Source organism: Miniopterus schreibersii (genome assembly GCF_964146895.1).
Source record: "Miniopterus schreibersii genome assembly, chromosome: 12".
In the NCBI taxonomy this organism is placed as follows: Eukaryota; Metazoa; Chordata; class Mammalia; order Chiroptera; family Miniopteridae; genus Miniopterus; species Miniopterus schreibersii.
This window is the reverse complement of record NC_138112.1, coordinates 30,208,540-30,226,452: the sequence shown is the minus strand read 5'-3', so window position 1 is coordinate 30,226,452 and position 17,913 is coordinate 30,208,540. Positions and strand designations below refer to the sequence as shown.

General features: G+C 36.9%; 1 protein-coding gene across 1 annotated transcript in view; it reads right to left on the bottom strand.

The window, feature by feature from the left end:
- Nucleotides 1-17,913, bottom strand: part of TENM4 (teneurin transmembrane protein 4) — a 2,309,694-nt gene that overhangs the window by 2,022,906 nt on the left and 268,875 nt on the right. The window contains exon 2 of the mRNA XM_081155445.1: nt 9,080-9,123. The gene's annotated coding sequence lies outside the window, so the exon portion shown is untranslated. The remainder of the gene's footprint in view (nt 1-9,079; nt 9,124-17,913) is intronic.

Here is a 17,913-nt window from a genome sequence, read left to right as displayed (position 1 = left end):
GATTTCACTTATATGTGGAATCTAAAAACAACAACAACAAACTCATGGCTGTAGAGTCAAGACCGGAGGTTGCCGGAGGCAGGAGTTGGGAAGTGGGTAAAATTGGTGAAGGTCAAAAGGTACAAACATCCAAATAAATAAATCTTAGGGATGTGATGTACAGCACAGTGACTATAACTAATAAGGCTGTACTGTAAATTTGTAAGCTGTTAAGAGAGTAGATCTTAAAAGTTCTCATCCCACAAAAACATTTGTAGCTAGGGGTGGTGATGGATGTTAATGAAACTTATTGTGGTGATAATTTTGCAGAATACACATATATCAAATCATTATGTTGTATACCCGAAACTAATATAATGTCATATGTCAATTATATCTCAATTTTTAAGAAGTACTACCTTATGCATGATTTATATTTATAGTTTCCCTTTAAGATGGTCTGTTTTGTCTTCAGCATTGTGTGATAAAGAACATAGCTTAAAGGGATACATAACTGGATTATTTAGAAATACTTAGTAAAAACAGGTAAGATCTAGGATAAGTCCTTTTAAAATGTTGAGTATAAGAACTACAACCATTTGTGATAAATATGTCTGTGCTTGGCCCTGTTCTTTCCACTCTCCACTTGAGGGATTATTTCTGGAATGTCGCACAAGTGTGTATAGAAGCAAAATTAGAGAAAAACTGGGGAAGCCCCAAGGATATACCAGAGGAAAGGGGAAAAACAACACAATAATTTGGCAATTAACAAATTGCTGAGGTTTTTTAATTAATAGGCGCAGTACAAACACATTTCCAAACTCTAAACTTTACCCATTGGATTCGACTCTCTGGGGCATGAAGCTCAGATGCGTCACTTTGAAGAGATTCCCCAGTGACCTCAAGGAGCGCCCTTGATTAAGAACTCCACGGTGCAGGCCAGAAGCAGGAGCCTCAGGGGGCTGGTTTCAATGTTCTCGTTCCTAGCTTATTCGGTGCTTTTCAGACACACTGGAGTTTCCTTTCTCCAGATTATTTTTTCTCGATGTTCCCTCAGTCTCAGTAGTCACTTTATTTTCCTGTTTCCAGGGCCTCAGAGCATCCTTCCATGTACAGTTCTCCTATATTCCTCCATTAAATGAACCTTCACCTTCCTTCATGTTCCCATCGCTCTTCCCTTTGGGTGTCATTACAGCAATCGTTTTTGCTCAGACTCCCAACAATCACTTATGTGTACACAGGTAGATTATATGCTCTTTTTAGGTAAAGATCTTACTTATACAGGTCTATTCCCCACCAGGTCCCTTGCACATTGCTTTGGGCACACAAAGTGCTCAATTACCATTATTTAAAAGAAAGAATAGGTAAAAAATTAATTTATGAATAATTTTCCCAATTTCAAATTGATTTTAAGAAACTATAGCATAATGGTCTAGCACATTAGACTCTCAAGTCTGAATGCCTAGAGGCTTATGCCAGTTTGGTCATTTATTGAACATCTCAGTGCCTGAATTTTTGTATCTGGACAATAAAGTCGATAATAATATCTGACTAATAGGGCTGCAACAAATATTAAATGTTAGCATATATAAAATGTGCAAATGTTGGCTACATCGATTAGACCACCAGTCTACAGAAACCCTGTTCTCTGTTATAATCAAAAGAGTTGGAGTGCTTACCACCTTTCTTCTCCATTCAAATTACATTATAATAAAGTAAAATATAATAGTGAACTGATACAGTTTCTTCTGAAGAAGTCCAATCGCTGGCTAGAGATATATTAATCTTTATAAACTCTGTGAAGCATAATCATAATTAATATTTATCAAGCACCCAGTGTGAAATACACAGCATACAAAAGACAGAGAGAGAGCTTGGATGTCAAAGAGACAAGTCTAATGTTTTTCTCCATCTGCATTGGCAATTTAATACAGCATGTCAAGGGACAGTCCAGTGATGATTTTCAGAATCCCGGCATTACCTGTGAGTGACAAAGGTTCCTCACACGCCCCCTCTAAAGTAATTTGACAGGAGGCTAGAGGTAGCAGCGAAAGCCTGAGTTGCCTGAAGTTGTTGCTGAGTTTGAGATAGATATCTAAAGTTGGCTTTATGACACTGGGCAAGATATTGGGCCACTCTTGGCTCCAGTTATTTTACCTTTAAAACTGGAATTATAGTATTTGCAAGGCAGATAGTAACTGTCCTGGCTATAATTTTTTTCAGTCAGATAAAAATTATTTCAAAATATCATTCTATTTCTAAGACCCAATGTTCTGGGAACTCATCCAAGGTTGCCAGAATTACTTAAATATTTGCATGGGGAATTAAAGTTGCCCAGAGTCACAAAATTTCACACATCGGTCATAGGAATTGTCGGCAGTTACACAAAAACCAACTTCAAAGCCCTTGTCGTTCACAGCACAGAGTGTGGTTATGGGGTGAGGCTGATGTATCTCTCATCCATAATGAGCGATCGGAGGGGAAAGAAGAAGAGTCGCCCTCGCAGGCACTGGCTTTGGAAGGCGCCGCACCTTTCTGCTTGACAGACTTCCTTAGCAACGCATATTTAGAGGAGGGGGAACTGCAAAGGAGATGAAAGCGCATCGAACATTTAGATCAACAGTTTCACTTTCTAAGGCATAGCAGGCGTGTCATAAGATTTCTCAGAGGGGCCACCCCTGGTGCTCACGGGGATGGAGGCGTGGGGTGTGCAGTGCGAATGGACAGCCATATACACACATATATACATATATTCCATTTAGAGCCCCTGGGTCCAGGCGGCTCCTTTCTCACAAGACTGAACATCTCAGAGACAAATTGTTATGAACAGAACAGAAGAGAAACGTCTCCAGGAGCCAGTATGAAAACTGACGTGAAATCCACCTGGAACACCCTTCAGTCGCATTAGTGAAGACCCAGGGCGGCCTCACCCGAATCACCTCCCGCCCTCCGGCCTCGGCCCACCGCGGCGTGTGCACGTCCACACACCCACCTGCCGCTGACACACTTTATTCATTTCTTTCTGTTACTAAGTCAGCCCAGTATCCAAATAGCTAAAAGTGATAATTAATGTATGTAAAAGTGTCTCAAGTGCAAAATGCTTTGTAGTTATTATTTATTATTTTTTTCCTTCCACATAAGCAAATTAATGGTTTTCAAAGACATTTTACCTATGGATTTTCTTCAAATAATAATGTTAATAAGCAACATTCCCTGAACACTTAACCGCTTACTATTATTGTTCTAATTACTTTCCATTTACTAATTTATTTCATCATGAAGTTGTACCATTATTACCTTCTTAGTATTATAGATTTAAAAAACCTGAAGCTGAGGGAGATACTGCAGCCCAGAATTAAGTAGCTAGTGACTAAAACTAAATTTTGAACACAGACAGTCTGTTTCTAGAGCCTTTACTCCTAAAATTACCCAACTTATAAAAAAGGTGAAAGCAGACTGGCTCTGGCAAGCTTATTCATGCAACATATAGTTACTCAGTTCTCTCGATGAGCCATGCTGTGTGTCAATCATTAGAAGGAGAGCAATGAATATGTCCTTTCTTACATAGCGGGGGAAACAAGCAATAAAACTTATAATATACAGACAAAAAAACCCAAAAAACAAATGCATAGTATCTGTGATAATCAGCTCTGGATTCCCATGCCTGACATGCTCCTTTTACACCTTTTACATCTTTGTAGAAATTAAAAGACATGTCCGAAGCTACACAGATGATCACTGTAAAGGCTCGTTTCGACTCCAGCCAAGACTGTCTAATTCAAAAGTGTGTGCCCTTACCTATTCTGTCTACTTTATGTGGACACCGCTTCAGGGCACACACTCTCTGATGCTGTAAAAATACAGAAACATAGTGTGGACTTCCTCCATTGTTAGCCTCAAGAATAGTTTGCTTGGTCCTGTCTGAGGCCTTTTTCTCAGCCATAAGCTGTAGAAAAGTGAATCTGTTGCCTGGAATAGTGCATCTGTGTGCTTCCTCCAGGCAGTCGCAAGACATTCATGTCCTTATGATTTACATTGCTTACAAATCTTGACACCCGTTCATTTCCTGTTGGCAACATGACTTCACTATATACATCATTCTTAGCTTAAATGTTTGCAAAAGTCAGTCAGTCAACAGGCATTTATGGAGTGCCTAAAAAAAGCATTTCACATCAATCAACCAACGTGCTATAAGTCAATACTATAATCACTCAAATGTCACCAATAAAAACGGCATTCCTCAAATGAAAGTTTTTCAGAAACATGCAGATGGTGAAAATACACACAAGTCAATGTGACCACAAGGCCAGATTATCCTTAATGATGAACATTTAGCAGATGCCTAAATGCCTTTATGTCTCTTTGTCCATCTGTCTGTATACCTACCTACCAACCTACCTACCTCTCGAACACACACACACACAGACAAAACACATATGTTTCTAAGTAAAATATTTTCAGGGGATCAAGCCATTCATTTTTGGATGGAACACCCAGCACAGTGATATGACCACAGTAAGTAATTCACCAAGAAACATTTGCTGAACTAAGAAGTACTATGAGCTGGAGCCTACAGCACTAAAAAAGCACTCTAACATTAAGGGCCTCTTAGTTAAACAGAGACCAGAATGCTGAATTATATGCAGATCCCTGGGTGCATTATACTCTTAGTTAAGGGCCTTTTAACATGCTATTCCATCTGACTGGAATGCTCTCTCCAACTCCTTTACCAAATTAACTCATACCAACACCTCTTGTCACCTTCTCCAAGGCACCTCTCATCCCCATACCATGAATTAGATGTGCTGTTTACATATTTTCATATCATTTGGTACTTTCCTCTAGGATGATGCATAATAGCATTCAAATTAGCTACTGTACCATGATATCCTCGAAGACAAGGCTGTATCTGATTCACTGGTCTTCAGTTCCCAGCTTGGAGCCTGGCTCACAGTAGAAAGAAAATGCTATGGGAGCTAGAAGATGAAAAGTCTAATGTGTGCTAGAAGCATTTGAAAAATGAATTTTCTGCAGTGCTGGAACTCTCAATGAATGCACTATTCAGAACCATTTTCCTGATTTCCACAGTTGACAAAACACCCTTCAGTAATACTCAGATTAGTTCAGAATGCAGAAATCAATGTTTCCCTTAAATGGAAACATAGATTGGATGTATAATTCTTGGTGGATAGTAGTGAAAACATGAGTAATGTAAGGCTCATGGCCCAGTAAGAAATTAAGCTTCCCAAATCAGCAATATTCTATTGTATACGGACAGCATTACTGGCAGACTCCTGCCAGCCCTTACTCCTTAGGGATTTGGGGACCAAGGGAATCCACACTAAACTAGGCTGCATCTGTTCCGGTTCTGGTTGGCCAAGCTCACTCTAATAAGATTCTCTATCCTTGATTAAATAAATTGAGAATTTATCTATCATGTTGTGTTGTGTTGTGTTATGTGTGTGTGTGATCTCTATCTACCACACTTGAAATGACACAGAAAGTCACAAAAAGCTGTATAAAGAAAATAACATTTGAAAAAGGAATTTTATATAAGGGTAGAATTTTGTCCTCTGTGGGAGTCGATGTAAGAGCCTTTAAAGTATAGGGGAAATGTCCAAACCTATAGTGGTGTTCAGAAAAAGAGAGAAAAAATGGCTGGAGCATAAAATGATTTTGGACTGGTAGGTGGAGAATGCTGGAAGGTAAGACTGGAGAGGTGAGTTCACCCTTGACATTGAATGGCCTTGAAAGCCAAGTCAAAGAGTAAATGTTAGCAGGAAAAGTATAAAGTGCCTAAAAACACACATAGGATATTTATTTGGTAAATTAATTAATATTGAAAAGTCATTCAGGGCTAAGACTGTTTTGCTGATTTGATTTAATTAACTGCCCCTCACTGTTCATCTTCCCCAGAGCACTGTTCTTGCCATTTTCTGATGCTGAAATGTACATGAGAAATTTCACAATAATATGAAATCACTCAGAACCACTTTAGTCATGAAAAAAAATCAAAATTCTCACTTATTAAATACCTCTAATATTTTTTATTTTGTTTCCGAGATTATCATTCCTATATTAGACTTAGTGTTGTTTATATCTGTCTCTTGTGCTAGAATACAAACCCCATAAGCAAGAGAGGACAGGTCTAATTTCTAACAACAGCCAAAATGAAACTAATGATAACGGATCATAGCTACGCAACATGTATGCGTGACAGGCACATTGCTAAGCACATTACAAGGATTTACTCATTCAGTATTTTGGGATAATGAAGATGCAACATAGAGAGGCACAAGGTCATCTATATTTATGAGCCAAAATTATCAACCAAAAATTCTGGGTCCAGAGTCCTGGCTCTTAAACAGAAGCAATATTGTTCCTTTATCAAAACCAAGGACGAGATTTTGTATATATTACAATTAAAAAACAACAACAACATTCTCTATTTACCCACAGTCTTAATCTCAAGTATTTAACCAATTAATTTATTAAATCAACAAATATTTGTTAAGGTATGCTATATTCCAAGCACTTTCTGTTTGCTAAGGATTCAGTAATAAACCTTACAGTCGTGAGAGATTACTTAGCTACAAAATATCACTTACAATAAACTCATACTCATTTGTAGTAGATAGCAACATCCAAATTAGGTCTGTAGTCATAATTTTTAATAATAAATGTAAATCTGAAACAGTGCTGATTATTTCAGGGAATTCATATACCATTTGGGCTTTTTATTGATATATGGCATTATCAAGAAAGCACATTTCTGTAAGAATTGTATGGTTGGGAAATTTTAACAAGTTACTTTAGCTAAATGATTTTCTTGTTCATCAGGGTTTGTATACCCGAAAGAATATCTAAACCAGTTAGAAATTCTTACACTTGCAAGAGGGAGTAATTTTAGACCCCCGGAGCAAGCCTTTGCTACAACAATTCTTGACATCTGAATTTGTGTCATAACTGTTTGGGAAATAGCTGCTTACCTATAAAAGTTAAATGCACTCCTTTGTCCTTATAAAGTATTTGAATCATATATGTCAGTCACTTTCTCATGTTTCCAGTTCAGTACCACAAATGAGCCATTCCTTTTCTCCTGGTTCAGCGTATAGATTTATATATTCCTTATGAATTCCTTATTGTGTTGGTAAATGAAGTACAGAAATACCAGTACTAAAAATGGTTGTACTTTTGAGATGTGAGAGGTGAAGGTCTTAAAACCCAAGGCTGCTTCTTTGGACCCCTTAAACAGCTCTACAATTTCACCAACATGGCTAGTTAACAACTCTTTCTTACCGGACTAAATTTCATAAGATCTTTTATAGCTTTGTTCTGTAGTCTCCTATATTATGGTTCTCTCTAATATGACTGCCAATCACATAGTGTTTAGTTAAGATAACAAACACATGTATCAACTATTTTCCAAAAAAGATGCTTTGTTATATCTTATACACTTTATTTTTAAAATAACATTAATATTAAGATGTATCAAACAACCAAACATATCATCCGATGCCCAGAGTCTCCACTTTACAGATAGCATATTCACATAAAAATAATCCTGTTTGTACACAATGATTTAGTCCCTCACTTTGCAACTCCTGCATTTTCTATTTATTGATTTTTTAATTTTCTTTTTCCTTTCATTCATTCTATATTTCATTATTTTTTTATATATTTTTTATGTTTTCATGAGCCATTAAAAAAAATTTCAGGACAATTTTATTGCCGAATGTTCTCAACTGATACTTAGAATGTAGCTTGAGATAATTGTTCAACATTATCATATTTGCCTGCGGTGATATCAGACAGCATTGTCTCACTTGCAAAATGAATAGTTTAAAAAGAAATGCTATGGGAACAAATGAACTTTATTATAAAATGGTAACAAGTATTAAGTTCTATAGAATATTCTGTGTTCTAGATCAACTCCTAAAATTTCCTCTTGTATTCTAAAGAAGGTGATTTAAAATGTATTGCTAAGATATGTAAAATAAAAATATCCCATATAAACATTAATATAAATTCCAGTTTCTAAATCCTAATTAAAAATTATATGTAATTTTATTTCCAATGATTCTCTCAAGATATCTTACATTATTTATTGAGGTAATAGAGAGATGCAAGCACCAACAATTCCTCTGTAATAATCACTGTAATTTATTAAGTCAAGAATAAAACTACTCTTATTGTATTGCTTCTCAGCTAAGTTACATAGATCCCTAAGGAGTAGACATCCTCACAACATCTAACTTGTTAGGAAAGAAACTAGACTTCCATTGTTAGGAAAGAAACTAGGTTCATGATAAAACCTATGACTTTGCAATTATGGTTATTTCAACTTGGATATTACATGACTACCAACAAAAAATACCATCAGTCATTAAAAGTATTAAAAACTCTCAAAAAATACTTAGTTTTAAATGAACTAATTTTATCCCAGATAAAATTAAACTTGATTATTAAATGTGCATGCCACAATATTGGGAAATATAATATTTTCAAGAATTTATTAATAAAATATAACAAGTTATGTAATATAACAAAAGTTAAATATAATATAACAAGAGTTTATTACTTTGATGCATAAAAGAAATTAAATACTTCATCCCATTGAAATTCTACAACAAAAATTGAACCATTTATTTTCATATTTCTAAGCCATATATGGGAAAGAAGAATTTCAGAGATGTTCCATAGTTTTCATGAAGTGCTATGAATTTTTTTAAAGACATAAAATCTAAGAAAATTACACTGTTCATAGAAATTAGCAATCCAAAGTTCCTCTCAAGTTAGTTTCTCTATTTCTCTTTATTTATATGGACTCTTGCTTTCCTTTAAAATGTAACTCATGACAGTACAAACATAGAGTTTTCTCCAAATCAATTAATTCCCTTATTTTGCGACTTTGCCGATTCAACTATTTCACCTTTCATGTCATGCAGTGAGGGAATATAAAAGGTAAAATATTTCTCTAGGTACTTCACCTACAAGAATAGAATATTCCAATCCCTGTAAGTCATAGTTTTGAAAGTCAGGGAGACAGACAGTCTACTTTTAAAAAATGTATCATATTAAGAAATGGGATGTCACTTACCAGTCAGTTTACATCTTAGTACCCACCTCCAAACAAAATCGACACTGAAAGAATAAAAAAAAAAGAATAATTAAAATATAAAAATAAAAAATATAAAAACTGAGTATTTTTCATAGTAAACATAGAAATCATATTGTAGGAGCTACATTAACACAGCTTCTATTTAAATACATGGTATTTAGACAAAATGCATTTTGTTGACAATAATAAATCTGTACAATGGATATTAAAAGTTCATAGCAAGGAAGTAAATTCAGTCAATTCTTTAGGGATCAACTACGGTTAAAATGCATTAAGAATAAAAATAGTTCCAGTTAGATAGAGTCTATGCCTGTAGTTGTTTAAACAGATATCATAAAAATGGAGATGGTCATATTTGTTTAGCCTTTTTTTATAATACGGGATTGGCAAACTTCTCTAAAGGGACAGTAAATATTTTAGGCTTACAGGCATGCAGTTTCTCAAATACTCTACTCTATTTAAACAAATAGATACGGCTGTGCTCCAATTAAACTTTATTCACAGAAATCAGCAGGTTGGTAAGGATTTGGCCCAGACAAGAGTTTGCTGAGTCCTGATTAACATACTGAGAGTTCCAACTCAGAAATATCAATCCTAGCATGTGGCAGACAATGAAATATGGAAAATCACAGGGGCTGAATAATCAGTGCCCTTAGCATCAGAATAAGCTATGTGATTTAAATCACCCTATAAAAACCCATGGCATTCTCAGCTCCAGAATTATGATAGATGAGACTCAAAGAGAGTAATTGTTTTTAATATTTATGTTAAATATTAAAAATATATTGCACATAGAAAGTCATTATAAAAATGTGATAGTATATAGGAAAGCTCATATTTTTAAAAGAATGAAACCAATTATTTTATTTTTATTTATGCTTTAAAAAAAATATGCTAAGTAATAGCAAGATTCCTGGGAGCTAACTGTTACCTATAGATCAGGGTGTTCAAATAGTAAATGAGGAAGAACCACAGCTTGGAATTAGCTAGAGAGATTCATCAGGCCAGCTTTCTAACCTGCGGGAAATGAGTTGAAAGGATGAGACTAGAAAGTATTGTTCCAGAGAAGGGTCTGCTGTCAGTCTGGAAGGCCGCAGTGAGAGCCTCCCTGAAACTATTTCATTAGTTGATCGTTAGTTAACAAATATGTAATGTTGCTAGAAACAAAGGGGCAGACTGAATTGCCAACACACTCAGCTATCCAGAAAAATAGGAACTGTACCCTTTTTGGAAATACCAATCAACTCAAAACTAGGAAACAGATTATGCAGAGGAGAAACAATTGCATTTGTGGCAGAAGGGGTCGGTAACAAGAATTCTTGCCATTATTTCAGTTATAACCGTGACTTACACATTTTTGAATTTTTAAAGTGGCTCTGTGTGGAAGACCTCAAAGTGCATTTCCATGGTGAGTGAACACCTACCCCCACACCCGCACAACCATACACCCACTCCAAGTGGGGATTTTCCATTGCGAATGATTGGCTTGTTCTGGTAACTTTAGCTTTAAGCTCAAAGAATGGACCTACTTGTCAGAACAAAGAAGCATTAAGGAAGCATTTTTAACAAATATAAAAAGTGAACTTCTTGTTCTCTTCATCCATATGACGCCCAGTTATGGGCTCGATGAGTCCTTTCAAAATTTGTATGTTGGATTCCTAATCCCCAGTACCTCAGACTGTATTTGGAGATAGGGCCTTTATAGAAATAATTAACACTAAATGATGCTATTAGAGAGAATCCTATTCCAAGATGACTGGTCTCCTTATTACAAAAAAAAAAAAAAAATCAGAGACACATATGAGTGCATACAGAACAAAGACCATGTGAAGTCACAGGGATAACACAGCCACCTACAAACCAAGGATAGAAGCTTCAGAAAAAAAACCAACCCTGCCAACACCTCGATCTCAGGCTTCTTGCCCAAGAATGGTGAGAAAATGCATTCCTATTGTTGAAGACACCCAGTCTGTGCATAGCAGACCCACCAAACTAACACTGCTTCTCTCCCATGACCACCTATAATACCAATCAAGGAATAGTAGCAGCAAAGCAGACTTTCTCTGCTGCCTGAAATCTAGCCGAACGCCAGCTTATCTTCCTTCTCCCAGCTACAGTGACTGCTAGCAATTAGAGAAGCAATCGTATCGCATGCTTGGAGTGAAACAAGAGTAAGCGGCTGCAGGTGGAGAGGGGAAGGAGGAAGCTTCATTGCGAATGGCAGTTCTCTATTTTAAGTGAAGTTATAAATGGATCCAGAAAATGTAGTCGGAATTCATGTGGTCAGAAACTATATATTGTCTCTCGTCCGGCATATTCCCAGTTCTTGGCTACACTCCAGAGGCCAGATGTTGGAATTCCAATTAACCATGAAACTGTCAAAAATGAAAGTTGTTTCATGAGACCCTGACAGTCTGCTCATCATTTCAGAGAAAACTGAGGCTGTTAAACATTAATTTTCTCCAAGTCACAGAAGTGATGATTTGTAGATCGTGCATTCATCATAAAATCACATTGGTCTCTTTTCGAAGCTTATACACTGTGAAAACCCTGCCTCAGTGGGCAGTTCATTCATTCATTCAACAAATGTTTACAGATGGCTTGCTAGGTTCCAGACACACGTCTTGCTGTCTGGGATACAGCAGTGAACACAGAGACTAAACCTGCCTCTTTGAGTTTATACTCTGACATCGGGTGATGGACAATAAACAATAATCTCTTCCACCATAGATGTGTGGCATGATGAGCTTTGAAGAAAGGCAAACCTGGGGTTTATTTCAGGCCCTACTATGCAGGAAGCATCTCTTTCAACAAACTAGTGTGGTGGTTAGGAATTCAGGTCTGGAGTCTTACGATCTTTCATGTGCATGCTGGATCTTTCCCTTTCTGAGTAACTCTGAGCAATTTACTTTGACCCTCTAATCCTCAGGATCCCCATTACATAATTAGCATAATAGACATAATTAAAAGAGATAGATAGAGAAAGAGGTGAAGGAGGGGAAAAGGGAGACGTTATTACATCTGTTAAGACATATTAAGTAGTATCAGCTTGATGTCAAACAATAGCAAGTGTGACACAGAGAATTAATGGCTCAAATTCTTCCTTCCCTCCGGTAGTCAAGCCCTGTGCCCTATAATTTTGCAGTAGCTCCTTCTAAAGAGTGAACGTACATCCCTAAACTTTGGGTTGAGCCCTGAGACTTACTTCGTCCTGTAGAATAAGGTAGACATGACTGTGAGGATTCCAAGCCTCGTCCTTAAGAGGCCTTAGGCATCCCTGCTTTTCCATCTGTGTGTCTGTCCTAGCCTTGGATTGCCCAGGAGACGAGAGCTGGGTGGGCAGAGCCGCTTCTGCTGAACCTACCACCTGCTCCTGGAAGCCGAACAGCCCGGCTACCTGACCCCGAAGCAGAGCTGCCCACCCGAGCCCAGAGGAGCCCAAACCAACTGAAAGACATATAAGTGAGAACAAACAGTTGGGGTTTTCAGTCACTGACTTTGAGGATGCTTTGTTGCACAGCAATAGCTCAGTAATACAATAGGCATTAAATATTCTGGGTATATTTCCTTAGCATATTGATTAAAACAAAACAAAAACAAATAACCTTTACAACCCACCCTCCCCCAAAAAGCAAAGGAACCTATGTGATTGAATCACCTCTCTGCTTTATAGCTTTTAATGCTTTAACGCTGAGAACAGATTGAGAGTTAAGACACAGGTCAAATTCTACAAAACAGAATGCCAAGTATCACAGTAAGCCATCCCAAGAGTTACTTAACTCCTCCCTCTTTAAGTTACCGAATTCCTTCTTAGGGAGTTTGTTAAGAGCTAGAAAGTTTTAAATGGGATTACAAGCCAGAGCAGTGAGTTTGAGCAATATCCTTGACTATAACACAGCTCTCTTTCTCTCTCTTTTTTTCCCCAATTGAGTTTATTGTGGTGACACTGGTTAAAAAACCATACAGGTTTCAAGTGTACAATTCTATAGTAGGTCATCTGCACACTGCATTGTGCACTCACCACCCAAGTCTCTTTTGCCACCACATGTCCCTTTCCCTCTCGTAATTACCATATGGTGGTATCTTTGTGGTTTTTAATTCTTCTATGTATTTTTTTCATTCTTCCCTTCACTTTTTCACCCAGCCCCAACCCCTCTCCCCTTTGACAGCTGTCAGTCCATTCACTGTATCTATGAGTCTGTTTCTATTGTGTTTGCTAGTTTATTTTGTTCATTACATTCCACATATAAGTGAAATTCTATGATATTTGTCTTTCTCTGACTGGTTTACTTCACTTAGCATAATACCCTCTAGGTCTATCCATGCTGTTGCAAAAGGTAACATTTTCTTTTTTATGGCCAAGTAGTATTCCATTGTGTAAAATGCACTGCAGCTTTTTATTTATTCATCTAATGATGGGCACTTGGGCTGCTTCCAGACTTTAACTATTGTAGATAACCTTGCAATGAACATAGGGGTGCATATATTCTTTCAAAATAGTGTTGCAGGTGTCTTTGGATATATACTCAGAAGTGGAATTGCTGGGTGGTAAGGCAGCTCCATTTTTAATGTTTAGAGGAATCTCCATACTGTTTTCTACGGTGGGTGAACCAACTTGCATTCCCACCAGCAGTGCACAAGGGTTTCCTTTGCTCCACATCCTGGCCAGCACTTGTTGTTTGTTGATTTATTGATGATAGACATTCTGACAGGGGTGAGGTAACATCTCATTGTGGCAACCTGGGTATGTGCCCTGACAAGGAATCAAACCTGCTGCCTTCTGGTGTACAGGACAGCCCTCCAACCAACTGAGCCACACTGGCCAGGGCTCATTGTGGGTTTAATTTGCATTTCTCTGAGGGTTAGTGACTTTGAGCATCTTTTCATATGTCTATTGGCCATGTCTATGTCCTCTTTGGGGATGTTTCTATTCAGGTCCTTTGCCCATTTTTCAATTGGGTTGTTTGTTTTCTTGGTGTTGAGTTGTGTAAGTTCTTTATAAATTTTGGAAATTAACCCCTTATGAGATGTATCATTGGCAAACATGCTCTTTCATTCAGCAGGTTGTCTTTTCATTTTGTTGATGGTTTCCTTTGCTGTGCAGAAGCTTTTTAGTTTGATGTAGTCCCATATGTTTATTTTTTCTTTTGTTTCCCTTGCTCAAGGATATATATATATATATATATATAAAATTGCTATGAAAAATGTTTGAGATTTTACAGCCTATGTTTTCATATATATATATATATATATATATATATATATATATTGGTTTTGTGCCTTACATTTAAGTCTTTAATCCATTTTTATTTATTCTTGTGTATGGTATAAGAAGGTGATCTAGTTTAAATTTTTTGTATGTATCTGTCTAATTTTCCCAACCAATTATTGAATAGGCTGTCTTTATCCCATTGTGTGTTCTTCCCTCCTTTATCAAATATTAATTGGCCATAAAGGTGTGGGTTTATTTCTGGGCCCTCTGATCTGGTTCAATGATCTATATGTCTGTTTTTATGCCAGTACATGCTGTTTTGATTACTATGATCTTATAGTATAGTTTGATACTGGTAGCAAGAGCACTCTCTTTTATTTATTGTAAATATAATAGAGAAATAAACTGCTTTAAGTCAATTATTTCCAAATGAAATATGCCTAAAAGTGATACAACATTCTATAGTGTGTGGTGTGGTGTGGTGTGGTGTGGTGTGGTGTGGTGTGTGTGTGTGTGTGTGTGTGTGTGTGGCTTGGGGGTTATATTGCTGTCATAAACTATTATTACACAAGGGGTCCCCCAAAAAGGTATACACACTTTAACAACTGGTGGCTCAATTTTGAAAATGAAATGTATTTTAATAAACACTGCCTTTATAATTATTCAAAGTGTGTATATACATTTTGGGGGGCACCCTATATTTTACACAATATATATGGAGAAAAAAGCTCTATCTTCATTATTCATGGATTCTGTATTTCCAAATTTGCACACTCACTAAAATATATTTGTAACTTCAAAATCAATATTGCCGACTTATTTTCAGTCATTTGCCAACATCTGCAGAGTGGTGGAAATTTTGAGTCACCCGGTGTGCGTGTTCCCAGCTGAGGTGGAACAAGGCGGTGCTCTGCCTTCTTGTTTCAGCTCTCAGACTGGGAACAAGCGTGTCCTTTTATGGTCTATTCAGTGTCATGCTTTCTCATTTTTGTGCTTTTTATTGGTTATTTTACTGTTTAAATGGCCCCCAAATGTAGTGCTAAAGTGCTATGAAGTGTTCTAAGCACAAGAAGGTGGTGATGTGCCTTATGGAAAAAATGCGCATGTTAGAGAAGCTTTGTTTGGGCATAAGGTTTAGTGCTGTTGGCTGTAACTTTGATGTTAATGGATCAACAATGTATAACAAAAATGACTTCATATATAAAACAAGGTTGTGCATTGATCAGCTGACTTAAAGTCATAGGAACCTCACCCTGTATCTCCCCTAGGAGCAATGTTCAGTATTTGCTAGGTTAGTATTTGTGTAACTTTATAGAGCATAACTACTGCAAATAATAGGAATTGACTACCTGTGTGTGTATATGTGTATTTGTGTGCGTATATGCATATATCTATATCTCTCTATATATTATGTCTCTCTTAGAATAGCATTTTATTCCCCCAATAGTTATAATCACCAATTTTTTACAGTAAAAAGGCCACTACTTTCTCTAAGGCAGGTCTAGGACTTTTCATGAGAAGAAAATGTTTTCATGAACAATGTTCCTAAGTGTATTAGTCATTCAGGCCTTCATTCTTTTTATACTTCTTGGGTTATGACATTTAAATTAATGGGATCATTATCATGAGACTCAATAGGGAAAAAGAAAAAAAAAGCTGAATGAATAGCTGCCCCAAAATCATAAATAATTCTTTTTAAAAGAGTATTTTCAAGTCAGGCATCAGGTGAGTATGTGGGAAGAGATTAACCAAAGAATTTACATGCATATGTGCGTAACCCATGGACACAGACAGAAGTGCGGTGGAGGCCTGGGGCGGATGGGCAGGTGTGGGGTAGAAGGGGTCAATGGGGAAAAAGGGGACATCTGTAATATTTTCAACAATAAAGACAAATTTTAAGAAATGAGGCTCATGGAAACATTTTATGAGAAGTATCAGAAACAACTCTTTACCCCTAAAAATCCATTTCCTTGGTGAATTTTACTCGTTTTTGAACTCAGAGTATCTTCTATATACTTCATTATTGTAGTTAAAAACTCCATTGCAATGATATTTTACCTTTTTATTTTTTCCCTTGATCTCTCCCCAACCCCTAGCCAAGCATCTGCACACAAGTTCTCAAGGAAACCAGCAAACTATAATTATGAAATATTTAAGTGTTACCACATTATTCTGGGGGTTCACACATATTTTATATGCATGTGTATGTGTGTGCAAAATCTGTAATATTTTAAATGTTGTATTTATCTCAGTACAAGCTACCCTAAACCAAATATTTTACCTCATACTCCCTAAGAATTTCTTTTTTAAAATTTTGAAACTTCCCCCCAATTTAAGCCAAGGCTAGTTGCGGGAGGAGGTCATCAAGGGGACCTGACTTCTGGGTAAATCAGAAGCTGGACCTGGACAATTGGAGGCTCCTTACCATGGTCCCCTTTTACTTGGAATGTTCCTTCCACCCACCATTCCCTTAGCTGGAGCCATTTCAAAGACACAACCTAGAGAGAATATTGTGTTGCTGAGACCATCTGGACTGTATAGGTGACCAAACCCTGCTAAGGCTTTTATATAAACTTTTATGATTCTGGTAGGTGGGTGCAGAGACCTACTCATCTTTCAGCCACCAAGGACAAGCCACAGTATGTAAGTTCTCTTGCTTATTAAAACTCCCACCTACAAATTTGGAGTGTTTGGGTTCTTTCTCTGCTCTCTTCTTGCCCTGTGTACGAGGACCTGTTTGCAAAGCAACACTATTGTAGTGGAAAGAGCATAATCTTTGGTTAAATAGGGGTTTACATTCAGGCTTTCCCACTTGCTAACTGTGGAAACATTCAAAATGGTACAAAACTTCTCTAATCTTCAGCTTCTTTATATGTAAAATAGGTGGTAAAATAAGAGCACTCATGAGATATCTGCGAGGATTGTGCTAGATCTTACATGTGAAGATGCCTGGCATATAGTAACCACTTCATACATGTTAGTTTTTTTTTTCCCCTATGATATTTCTTATGTACCTCTCTCCAAATAGTTCAATGATACGTGTACTTCTCATAGAGATTGTTGTTGTTTTACTTTTCAGAAATGTAGGAACCTGGATGCAGCTGGAGGACTGTGAATTATAAAAAAAAAAAAAAAAAGTCTCTGCTATAGGCAATAATAATTTTAATGTTAATTAACTCCATCTGGAAGGAAAAGCAGGTGTTGAAATTGATCACTTAAGTACAGAAAGCAAAGGCTGTTTACTAAACTCTCTGTAAATTAATTTGGTTGAGCTTGTGGTTAAATTGCTTTCAAGTCACTTTTCTGTAAATGCCTAATACCAAAAGCTGAAATTGGGAAAAGAAGTCGACCAAGCGGACTTTAATGAAATGTAACAAATGGGACTGAAAGGTCACCTGAAAATAAAAATTACATTTTAAAAACGAAGGGGAAAAAAATGCAATGGTTAGTTTTGCTTCAAGAGCAGGTGGAATCTGTGCAAAAACCTAAGGCATTTTTCATGTGTTGTTCACAAATCTCCTGAATTAAATCAATGTGGATGCACTAGGAGAGGTAGGGTCCTGGGCTCTCTGCCAAATCTATTGAGTCAGATGTGTCAGCA